General features: G+C 39.0%; 1 protein-coding gene across 4 annotated transcripts in view; it reads right to left on the bottom strand.

The window, feature by feature from the left end:
- NR3C2 (nuclear receptor subfamily 3 group C member 2) overlaps positions 1-12,129 on the bottom strand; it is a 207,441-nt gene that overhangs the window by 104,483 nt on the left and 90,829 nt on the right. The window lies entirely within an intron of this gene.

The following is a 12,129-nucleotide window of genomic DNA, read 5'->3' as shown; positions in this document are numbered from 1 at the left end:
CCTGGGCCTAAATGGACTGGATACTGCTTTCTTTCATACTCTTTTTTTTATAATTCAGAATTTCTGAACCAAAAGTATCAACTTCCTCTAAAAATGGCACACACAAGATGGCAGGTAACATCACACTGCACATAAGACGTGGTGCTATCACTGATACCTTTACATATCCAAAGTTTTTCTGCACGCTTCTGGCAGAAGAGCTGCCACTATGATGGTGAATTAAATCCTACTATTCTGTGTAGGAAGAGTTGGCTTTTTTTTTTTTAATCTTAAATTGGCAAGAAATTAACCCCATTTTTGCAGCACAGTAACAGCCAGATATCCATCCGATTCACATATTTTTGTTTTGCTTGCTTTCCCCCAGTAACACGTTCTAGTTTCGTGTATACCTATAGAAGTCTAGTTACTGAATCTGCAAAAGCCTGACCACAGTGGATAGTGTCGTTGCCTTTTGTGTGGTTTTAGACTACAGATGTGGACTTCCCTGGAACACATCCTTGCAGTATTTCCTAGACTTGTCTCAGAGTCATTCCAATTTCCATGAGTCCATAGAAAGCAGCTTTGGAAAGCACGCCGTCTATCCTACTCTTTGAAGATCTCTATCTGTTCTCCTGTATCGACTAAAACGGTGTTTCTAAGAGGGGTATTTGAAAACACTTTTAAGAACTTAACACCTAAAACCTCTTCCGGGACTTTTATACCAACAAGGACTAAAGACCATCCAAAAGAAACCGGTTAATCCTTGGAAGAAACAAGGCTGTTACCCAAATTTCACAGTCATACACCAGAACATTAATAAAAGTAAATGCATACCAAGCACTTGTTTGAAGTTCAGAGCTTCTTTCATTCCAGAAATACTGCTTTAATCTCACAAATACTGCTCTGCCTTTTGTTATCCTTTTTCGCGACTCTTGTCAAGTGCAGTGCTCAGGCAACTTGCTGCAGAAGTAGCAGAAATTGCCCACAGGTGTCAAGCCTGCTCTACTAATGTGCATATTTTGTAGTGGAGCGAGGCTGAAGAAGGACCTCAGTTTCCCCCCACAGACAGGCTGAGGCCAAGCTTTTGGCAAAATATTCGGGAGAGTCAGCCCCTCCTGGTTCTCAAGCATTTGGGAACCAACTGCAGTTGCTGGCAGAGAGGAGGCTGCAGGTTATCAGCTGTGTCACTTTGGATGTGATGCAAAAATCACCAAAAGTGGAAAATTTCCCCAATCCTGTAACATGGCATGCAGTTTTCTCTATTGCAGACTCCAAAAACGTCAAGAAGCAGCTCTGTCTACAAAATACCAAGGCAGATCAAGGTGGGGACGAAGCCTTGCTTTGTGCCCTTCCAACAACGAAAAGCTGCAATGTTCTGCCTTGATGGAAAACACTCTCCAGAGTTGCCAATTCAAAAGCTTGCCTTAACAGCTGAATTTTGCTGAAGCCAGAAGAAACCCTGGAGATTAATGGTATTACAAGCCTTGGTTTACTTGACAATGTACAGGCCTTTATTCTCAGATTTTCTGAGATGTCTTTTGCTGCAAAGTTGCATTAACTGTTCCTCACCCCAACCAAACCAAACCTATGGGCCTGCTAACCACTGTACCAGCAAACGTAGAAGTTTCTTTTTTCCTGCAAGAAGTGAATGATTACACCAGTTTCCAAAGCATGAGCACCACTCTTTCTGTCGAGTTGGGTCTCTGAATTCTGGAATCTGTGAGGAATCACCTTCTTGTCCTTGACGGCTGTCAATGGTGGTGCCGTTGCCAGGCCAGGTGGTGCTTTCTGACCAGCTTCTCCAGCAGAAGCACCATTGAGTGCCGGCTGCCCTTCTCTGTGGTATTTACAGGACAGATACAAGATTTTGTGCTATTTTGCTGCCAGCTGCTCCTGGGTGAGCAGGCTGGAGAACTTCATTTAATGCTTCGTCAGAGATGCCAGATGGATATTTGAATAAATGGGTAAAGTGTTCATGCCACTGATCTGGGATTTCCTTGTATCTGGCTCTCAGTGTTTGACCATCCTGGCTATGGACTGATGCAACACCACCAGCTTTACAGTCCCAGACTAGTACTAAGCAGCCACAGAAACTCATGAAAGTTCTCATGCCTTTTTTGCGGTTGCCATTACAGTTTAAACCAATGTCAAGCCCCCCGATTTTTGCAGGAGCCACATGCGCAGCCACAACAATTTCATGGTGGCCACAGTCAAACCATAGCTGGTAAGTTTCTACCAGGCAGCCACAAACACAGGACCCTAAGGGCTGCCTGTGGTCACTGTGATATAGCTCCTTAGAAACACTGGTCCCAGCTGGCAGCAGAAGGTATAACAAACAAATAAAAATACAAGAAAAGAATAGAATGAAAGTGGCTTTCGTAAATACTGTAGATACTGATTAAAGCCCTTTCACCCAATAATGCTATTGGCTGGGCTCCTTAAGGTGTTTACTAGGTTTTTTAAAGTTACTTCTGTTGCAAGGAAAGAAAAACACCCAAAAAGCTATGATACAAAGAGAGTCTAAGAAGTCTATGACTGAATATTGATAAACTGCTGATTGTGATGTGCCATAATTATTCTTAGAGCATGAGGTCAGAATGCTAAATTATGAAACTGCTGAAATAATATTTTTAAAGTTTCATCTTTCCCTTATGCATAAAAATCTCTGCTAAGCCTGCAAAATCTTGACCTCAAATTTAAGGACATTATGCTACTTTAATAAATTATATAGAAGGCTTGACTTGTGATCAAGAAAATATTAAGGCTTGGGTTATTATATTTTACATTATTTCTTTACTCATTAAACCCAAAGAGCTTTCATTAAAAATACAGTAATTCAATTCACTGCCATATTATTAACAAAACATGATATACATATTTAAATTCTAATGCAGTGAAAGAGATGACAGGGATAAGCTATATACTGAAGAGCTGAAATCCAAATGATGTGGAAGCAGAACACAATCTTTTATACAAAGCAAGGGTTTAAAAATTTTAACTTCAGTCCAAGTTTATTTTAATGGGTATGATATCCTAAAAAGAAAAATTAAAAAAGCATACAGAAGAAGAATCTGGATTACTTTGGATACTGTTGTCTTAAGCAAATATACTTCAGCTTTTTACTCAACTAGAACTAGATGGGAAAGTCTGTCTGGGTCTCGCATTGCTCTTCAAAATTTGACATATTGCTGCTGTTTGTGATAAGGCTGCAGTTCGCCTGTTTGCATGATTCAGAAGTTATCCACCAAGACTGTTACTCAAGTACACACGTACAAGCCTATCTCTCCAATTAACTATTTACGAGCTGTTCCACTGCTCTAGAAAAAGTGCACCGCTATCAGAGTAAAAAAAAGCTCATTAGAAAGCAGCCTGTTAAGGTATTTTTAAATATAACAATGCAATTTCAATAGACACATATGAATTATTTTTTAAGGAGAAAAGGAACAGAAGCATTTTACTGTGGAGCTGAGGAGTTTAAAATTTTAATGAAGGAAGGATTTAAGGTTGTATTATAGGAAATAATGTCGCATTGACAGAAATGTATTTAAGATGGTCCTTGCCGATCTTCTCCATCTCCTATCTGCATGCCCTTTCACCGTAGGCATGCATATGCTTCTGTTCTCTTACCACACAGAACCTGGGTGGGTGCAGTCCGAAGACTGACAGGGAAGCAGGGACTGGGTGCTGCTTCCAGGTGTCTCCTCCTGTAAGGAAGAATCTCTGCCACAGCCTCCCTTTACATCCAAAACACTACGGGGAATAACTCTGCACTCCGAATGTGAAAATCCTCCTCTCTCAAGTGGAGCAAAAATTAAATTACTGAACTGATGAAGTGGCAAAATCATTATCTTCTGATTATGCTAAGCAGATCGGGTGGGGAGAAGAGGGGAGTGTGGCAAACCTGCCCTGGCATAATTTTATCAACTACGGAGTTGCTAAACTCTTGAGAGTGTTCTGAGGTGCTCTGGTTATTACTGATAGTATAGAAAGATTATATACACCACATCAGTATTACTGCAATCCTCAAAGGTTTCAAGAAATTCACGTATGCAAACCAATCACTACTACTTAAAGCTATGCCCTTCATTCCCAGTTTTCTCCAATTTCCTTATTAAAAGTAGCCAAGAAGCCACCTCACATGATGCTCCTCCAGGCAGAGATATTTTGGACAAACTGCAACAATATTTCATAATTATCAGATTGATGAGTGACACTAAAGCACTATCTGTCAAACTGATACTGAACTTCACTTTCTAAATTACTGCCTACCTGATTGTTTCAAATGCATGTAGTTACGTTAGTCCAAACGAGCTTGCTGCTTAAAATACTACTGCATCTCACACATTTGTTCCTGGAAGATAACAGGATGGAGCCCATTCGAAATACTGTCTGGCATGTTTACCCGTCTCAAGTCTTCACTTTATTTTGCAGCATCCTTCCCTGCTGTGAGTTCATCAGAACAACATTTTCATGCAACAAAGTATGTGATTAATCATAATCTACATGAGGACACACTACTTGAGATTTAATACATGAAGAACCTTGTTATAAATTGCTAATATGCTGATGTTAACTTGCTGCTCACACTTGATCTTAATACTTAACCACCCCCCTGTCCAGATCTCTGAGGATGACTCTAGTGATTCAACTCTTCACCAGCGTATCTCTGTACATTAAGGCCGTTAATCCAACAACATTTCTTTCCCTTTCTCCCACCACTCTTCTCTATGTCCTCATAAACACCGCCACCTATAAATAAAATCATATGCAAGAATAACGAAGGGCAATATTGAGCCTTAGCCCAGCAACAGAGCCGAAGTCTGACATTTTCATTGGCTGCATGCTGCTAACTCCAATCCTGTTAGGGCCAATGTGATCCACTTCAAAACCATCTCAGATTAGATACAGAAATGCAATTCTGAGCTACTCCAGGTTTTTTTATAGTTCACTGTCAGTCTGCAGAGAGCAGCTAACAGAGTAGAGGACAACTAGCATGCATGAAGAAGAATAACCCTCCCCCCACACACCCCCTCCTTAATTCACTACAAAGAACGTACATGAAATACAGAACAGGTCATACAGATCCCCATTAAAACAAAAATCACTTTCCCCTGGTTTTCCCAATAAGATTAAATCAGTGTTGAGGTGTGTGACCAACTTCTTAACATACTATTATATCATTTATCTATATAGTTATTGTCTCCCTGTATTTTCCAATAACCTTCTATGTTTTTGCCTTTCAGCTGAAGGCGATGTCTTCACGTTTTATGCATCAGGGAGCCAGAATGACTACCACTGTTTAACAATGATTACCTGAAATCTTTTGGGAGAAGTGACAGAAAAGATAGGGAAAAAAAGGAATTAAGGAGTATAGTTATCCTGTCTCTTGTCATTTAACAGTAACACGGAGGGGAGGGGGAAAGGAAAAAGTCTAATTTAGTGGTCTGAATGATACATTGGAAGCTCTACATGCTTCCAAGGCTACTTGTAAAGAAAGTTTTATGCATATGCAAGTCTGTTCATGGAAAGGTACCATATGCTTATCATCATTTATCATTTATACAATGCAGACTTCATGAAATTTGAATGGTCTTCTTTTTTTCTCCTCTCCCCCCAGATAGTGAGATTCACAGATCTGAAAGGATGTTAAATACTAAATCTGTAAAAGTTCATGACAGTCTATGGCAAAACTCCATTTCAGTTTGGATTAAATATATTTGGTGACATTCCAAACAAGCCCATCAATACATGCACAAATGGGACTGCTAGTTCCCCAGGAGAGAAATGTATCACTTGTTTGCTCTATGAAGACCTCTGTGTATAAATCGACAAGAATGCTATCTTTATATGCAGAGTACTTCTGCAAGTGCTAGAAGTTGAATGTGTCTGCTCAACTGAGAATGAGACCAAACGTCCCATGCAAAAGTTACACCAACTGTAATGCTGTACAACTTTCACTTTAAATTTATGCATGAATGGAAACATGTATGAAAGAAGTAAACATCCAGTAAAGAGAATGGCTTTTATAGCTATTTTTCAAAGTATCTGAGGAGAATTTACAGATTGCAAGCAATTCTTTGCTCTTTCCATCTCCCTATTACAAAAATCTTTTAACATTTTCCCTCCCCAGTCTTTGGTCAGTATTTGTTAATTACTCTATACTGAAGTATCCCTTCTGCAATATTATACCATAATTGAGGTGCTAAACTTCAGTATGTCAAAGAAACTAGAGGAGTTACATATACTTTTCACTTCTAAGCTTTCACTTTAAGAGTTTTTCCCTTAAGACTGCCTTAGTTTGTATTCCCTTCCTTATTCCCTCAAGCCTTTCTTTGAAGATTCAGACGTTTTCTTCCACTCTTCTGCATGCTAAATACATCTCTGAGTAAGATTTAAAAGGGCTCAGATGTCAGATATGTAAACTAGTTTTCCTTTAAGAGCAGAAATGGCACATTAGGGTATTCCAAAGGTAAGTGTATTTGAGGATGAAATTTGCCTTCAAGTTTTATGGTCTTCAATCAGCAATACCATTCTTGATAATCTTGACTATGGTGAAATAAGAAATGTTGTATTCATTGGCTAAATTCAGGGTATTTTTGGTTAAGTCTGCAATCAGGATGTTTGAATATACTGCACTAAATGTTCATATATTTTTCTATACAATTCCCCAGATTTCATATAGATTTCTTCATCAAAAAACAGAACTTGGAACTCGTTTTTTGTCTTCCCACCTCAGTAAGAAATCACATATGTAATGCTTGCACTAAAGTAAAAATGCTGTCTTTGGCATTTGTGTTTATCTGCTAAGGCTTACTTCTGTGAATAACCCAAAGCATTTCATCCTAGACCTTTATTCAAACTACACTGACTGTGTAATCATCCGTAATTCAGAAGCGGCACCTCTTGAGTTTGTATTAACAACTTGATACTTAAGTAAAGAAAATTCTATGGAGCTGGAGCCCACAAAAATATCCTGTACTAGCAAATACTATACGGACCAAACTCAGACTGGTTTCAGTAAATTATGCCAATATTTATACTTTATAAAAAAAGGATAACGAATAGCACAATCTCCAGGAAATATGTACAAAAGTTGTAAGAAATCAAATATTAAAAGATATGCTTAGAGAAGTCTGGGTGGAAAGACAGACAATTCCCACCCTGCCACCATTTTTTCCTCTTTCTAAACCTTTCCTCAGTTCCAGAAAGAGTGTACCTAGAACTAATCTGGACACTTTCATGGGTGTTACTTTTCAGGCAGCCACACAGAAAGCAACGATGTAATATTTCTAGCAACAGGTAATATTTGACAGTGTTGGTTCTCCCAGTTCACATTAAGTGATAAATGCAAATATACTATTTACATCAATGTGGGTATACCTCAAAAATCTAGCTTAGATAGTCAGACACATTTTTGTTTGGGAATGAAGACTGGCAGCTCAGTTTCCTGACACAAACCAAGGTAAAACTTTTGCACACTTGGTCACTATAAAGTCACAATTGAAGATTTGAAGGCTAGAAAAATCAAGTTTGATGATCAGGCCTAGACTTCACGTATTCATATTATAATAATAATTTTAGTTATATAAATAACAAATATTTTTATATACAAATTATATAGTACCATACCCTTGTTTTCGGTTTGGGTTTTTTTGCGGGTTTTGTTGTGGTTTTTTGTTTTTTTGGTTTTTTTTTAATTGAACAGTACCATTTTACTTCTAGGTCTCAACAGAATTAGCAAAATTCTAACACAAAAAAAGACATTATGAGGACAGGTAGGACACAGCAGTATTTCCTTTCTAGTACTGGTTTCCTTGAAGATCAATAGTGGACACAAGCACTTAAATCAACTTGATTCTACACTACTAATAAATTTAATGCTGCCATTTTATTGTATAAATAATCATCAAATTAAGTGGCTATGAAATATGGAGTCTGTTTCAGAGATAACAACTACATGTGATAGGGAACTTCTACTGACACAAAAACAACTGTGCCCAGAAGAATCCATCTTCCCAAGGCAGTTGACAGCTACCAGATATTCTGACAGTGAGGTGCTTCCACCTCACCAGATAGGAAATAAATAATTAACAACCCAAACATTTAAATATACAGGAAAGTGTCCCATGCTGGACATTCCTTAGATGGCATGACAAAAACAGACTTAAATCTTTCATCACTTGTTATTCTGTCTCCATGTACTTCTTGTATAAAATAAAGATTGTGTTCAATGACAAATACAGCCCAGATGCTGCAGAAAGTCATCTCATTCGCCACCTCCTACCAACATGTTTCTGAAGAGACAGAAAACCAAATAAACTGCACATCAGTGAACAGTTTCCCCTCGCAAAGCACTTGTGAATTCTGAGGGAAGAGTACTCTTCCGTACCAAATGGAAATGATTTCTGTTACTGTCCCTTTGAGATGGAATAAGCTATTGGTTTAGTTAAGAACAGAAACAGAATCCCAAATCATCCATTCTACAACCTTATTAGAAATTTTTTGCAAGGATTCTTTTTGCTATTCAGCAGCTAAAGAAGTTAACAGAGAGGTCTCAAGCTCTTTTATTCAAATCTCTGAGGACATTTCCTTTTCTGGTTTATGGTGGTGCGAATTTGCCCTATCTCTGTTTAGGTCACTCAATGGTTTTTGGGCGTCAGAATTAAAAAGTTACTGATAACAATGAAATTGCATATTCAATTTAAACACTGAAGATTTTACTTGTACAGGCACAGTTAGCACAAGCAAACCCAGGGCTCTGCAGCTGCTCTCAGCTGCGGGATCAACTACTGCTTCCAGTAGAGTGGTCCTGATATACTGCTCCCCTCTGTGATGGCACAACAAGAAGTGCCTAATCTCAGATATGTAACCCAATAGCTGGATGGGTAGAAAAATATAAACCCAGACTGAACCTCAAGTTCTCATCATTAGTCAAATACCCAAACCCAAAAGATCCCAGGAGGAACGCCTCTTCAGCAAAAGTTATTCTGCATCCAGCCAGAATATGAGACCAGTTCAACTTCCATCAACTGAAAAGAACACAAAGGAAGGCAGGCTGAAAAACAAAACACACAAGCACTTAAATTTAGAGGGTTACACAACTGTATTATAGAGAGCTATATCCACCCAAATCCAGGTAGCACGCTTCTCATTCCATCAGGAGAATCTCTGAGTTTAGAGTAAGGCAAAAAATTATACAAAACCCCTCTTCTGACACAAGAAGAAAAAATATTACCCAAATGTGAAGCATCGATTTCACTGAATTCAGCAAACTGTGAGCAAAGCAGCTTGGTTTCATAGTCTTAAGATCTGAGTCTCACCAAGATCCACAATAAAATATCTACTAAATTTAACATGGGTTCATGACGGATGTGGTGTGACAGACCAGCTCCTGAGCTGGACTTAAAAAAAGTCCTTCCTTTAAAACAATCCACAAAAAGTTTTAGCCACAAAGCCAGAGCACAAACCTAAGCAACACTGAAGCAAACAGCTAGGAGGCACATGTACTCCAGAAAGAAATTTTATTCTCACAAAAAAGCACTTCTTTGCAATTAAGGAGACTCCATCAAAGACTGTAGCAACAGGACAACAGGTAATGGGTTTAAACTAAAACAGAGGAAGTTCAGGTTAGATATAAGGAGTAAATCCTTTACTGTGCAGGTGGTGAGGCACTAGAATAGGTTGACTAAGCAAGTGATAAATGCTCCATCCCTGGCAGTGTTCAAGGCCAGGTTGGACAGGGCTTTGGGTGACATGGTCTAGTGTGAAGCTCCCCTGCCCATCGCAGGGGAGTTGGAACTAGATGATCTTTAGGTCCTTTCCAACTCTAAACATTCTGTTGATTCTATGATTCTAAAATTAAGCTTAAACATACTAAGTACTAGTGAACCACAGACACTTTTTCACCAAAAGCCTCCAAGATCAAGGGAGTAGAAGAAAATATTAGTATTTTTTTAAATGAATCTTCAGTTATACAGCTATATTCTCTCTTTCATAGTGCAGTCTTTTCTAGTTTAGAGCTGGAGAATAAAAAAAAACAACCAACCAACCAAACCCAAACCCAAATCTGAAATTGTTCCTTTAAAACACATTTCAGTGTAACTCAAAGCAAAGGAATAGTTAAGCAGTGATTATAATTTACAGTATGCAGAGAGGAACTGTTATAACTGTACATCTGGGCAGTGGGCTGAAGTGGCAGAGAATAAATAAAGGCCAGGGGATGTTTTATCCTCTCTCTTCCACACTCCTCAAGGACATGGCAGCTTGCATTAGAGGACAGCAGCCAGGCAAGCGCTTGCAGCTTGACAAAGCTTGCACATGAACTGCATCTAAAATTATATGTATGTATACATATGTATGTATATACATAAGCACATATTTAGAAACGTCACCAAATAAACTGTCTGCAGGGTTTATTCCTCCATCAAAGGCACAGGCTGTCATTGCTGGGAGGCAGAAGCTAAATGCCATTACGACATAGACTCTGATCAGAACTTGCCAAGGCGCAGGAGCTGCACACGAACTGTATAATGCTGGGACGTAACTCTCTGTAAAGTTATCACATTACAGAGTTAGCCTTACTGAATCAGCAAAATCCCCACGGTCACCCCTATGCAGTTGCCTGCCCTCCTGTGGATAGCATATGACACACTAGGGTCAGCTGGAAGAAAGTGAAAGAAAAGAAAAAAAACAAAAACCAAACCCACAAATCCTCATGAAAACTAATGTCTGCTGCGTGCTCAGGATGACTATGTATTCTACAGACACAACTGCAAAACACCAGGATATTTTAAGGTTATTACATGAACCACTCCTGCAACCAGTTCTGCATTTTTAAATTTTGTGGCAAAGTTAAGCATCACCAGTGGAACAGTACCTACAAGTAAACCTGCCAAATGTTTCCCTTTTTATCGGCAAGTGAAGAGAAAGTTTTATTTGTTTAAAACTAAGCATTAATATTTTCCATCATGGGTGTGTTTCAGGCTGAAAGGATCTGTGTTTCAGGAAAAACATTATAGCTGTTTCTGAAAACCAAAGTGAAGGGAAAACGCTGTTTTGACAGTTTTTCAGATTTCCTACAACTGACCCTTTGAAAACCACTATTTCCACGATTTAGCGTGCAGACTTTGAATCAATGTTTTCCTCTAGCCAGAGGAAAATCCACTCAAACCCACCCCCTAAAAGCAATGTTTGCATGCACTCGATAGCGGTTCACAGTACTTGGCAGTATTCCCTCCACATTTTATCTATGCTGAGCAAGCTGTAGATGAAGGCTGAACGAAGTTCATTCTTCTCCCTTCCTCTCTCTGTACAGATGCTCTTTCTTGCTTTTGTGAACTGCTGCACCTGAACTGAGATGTAGGACACTTAATCCCACCTCAGCTCAGCAAACAGATTACAGCTACACAGACTGGAAAGGAAGGGAAGGTCCCAACCTTAACACACAGGGACCAGGATAGGCAATGATACTTACTTGAGGCTGCTGAGACGCAGAAAGTGGATGTAAAAACAGTATTAAAAGCAGGACATGACATCTGAGACAGTACATAGCAGCAGAAGAAAGGAGGAGACAGACTACTGGGAAGAATGGCAAAAAGGTTACTGAGACCATAGTCTGGGATTAGGGAGAGAAGTGAAGACTCCAAAACATCACAAACATCCCCTTGTACCTCACTACCTATAACATCTTTCTACAGCAAATCTGTTAGCAAAAGCAGAAAGGTCCATTTTTAAGGTTCAATGAGCCACATGGTTGCCAAAACTGTTCCATGAAACGGAATTTATTTCCATCAGCTTTCTGAAGAGGTCCCAGAAGTACTAGTGGCTGTATAGCTTTGCGACCTTATGCAACATTATCTACTACAGCTCTGTGCACAGGCTTAACAAACCATTTTCTGGACAGTAAGTACGGAGGAGTAAATTCCAAGTATATTCCATAACTGAAAAAATTATTATTAGGAAGGAGACTGTGGCTTCTTCATTTCAGGAACCTGAACAAGCTGGAAAGTTTTGACAGCAAGACTGATCTGAATTAGGGAAGTAGAAACTCACCGGAAAGAACTGAATTTATCATAACTTTTCCACATGCTATATAATAGATACTTTTCATACAAATGCATGCTTTTGCCAAAGATTTCTCTCATTTTACCT

Source organism: Pezoporus flaviventris, unplaced genomic scaffold, assembly GCF_033815535.1.
Source record: "Pezoporus flaviventris isolate CSIRO_AGI_PZ_B2104156 unplaced genomic scaffold, CSIRO_AGI_Pfla_v1 ptg000002l, whole genome shotgun sequence".
NCBI classification, from domain to species: domain Eukaryota; kingdom Metazoa; phylum Chordata; class Aves; order Psittaciformes; family Psittacidae; genus Pezoporus; species Pezoporus flaviventris.
This window is presented reverse-complemented; position numbering and strand designations above follow the sequence as displayed.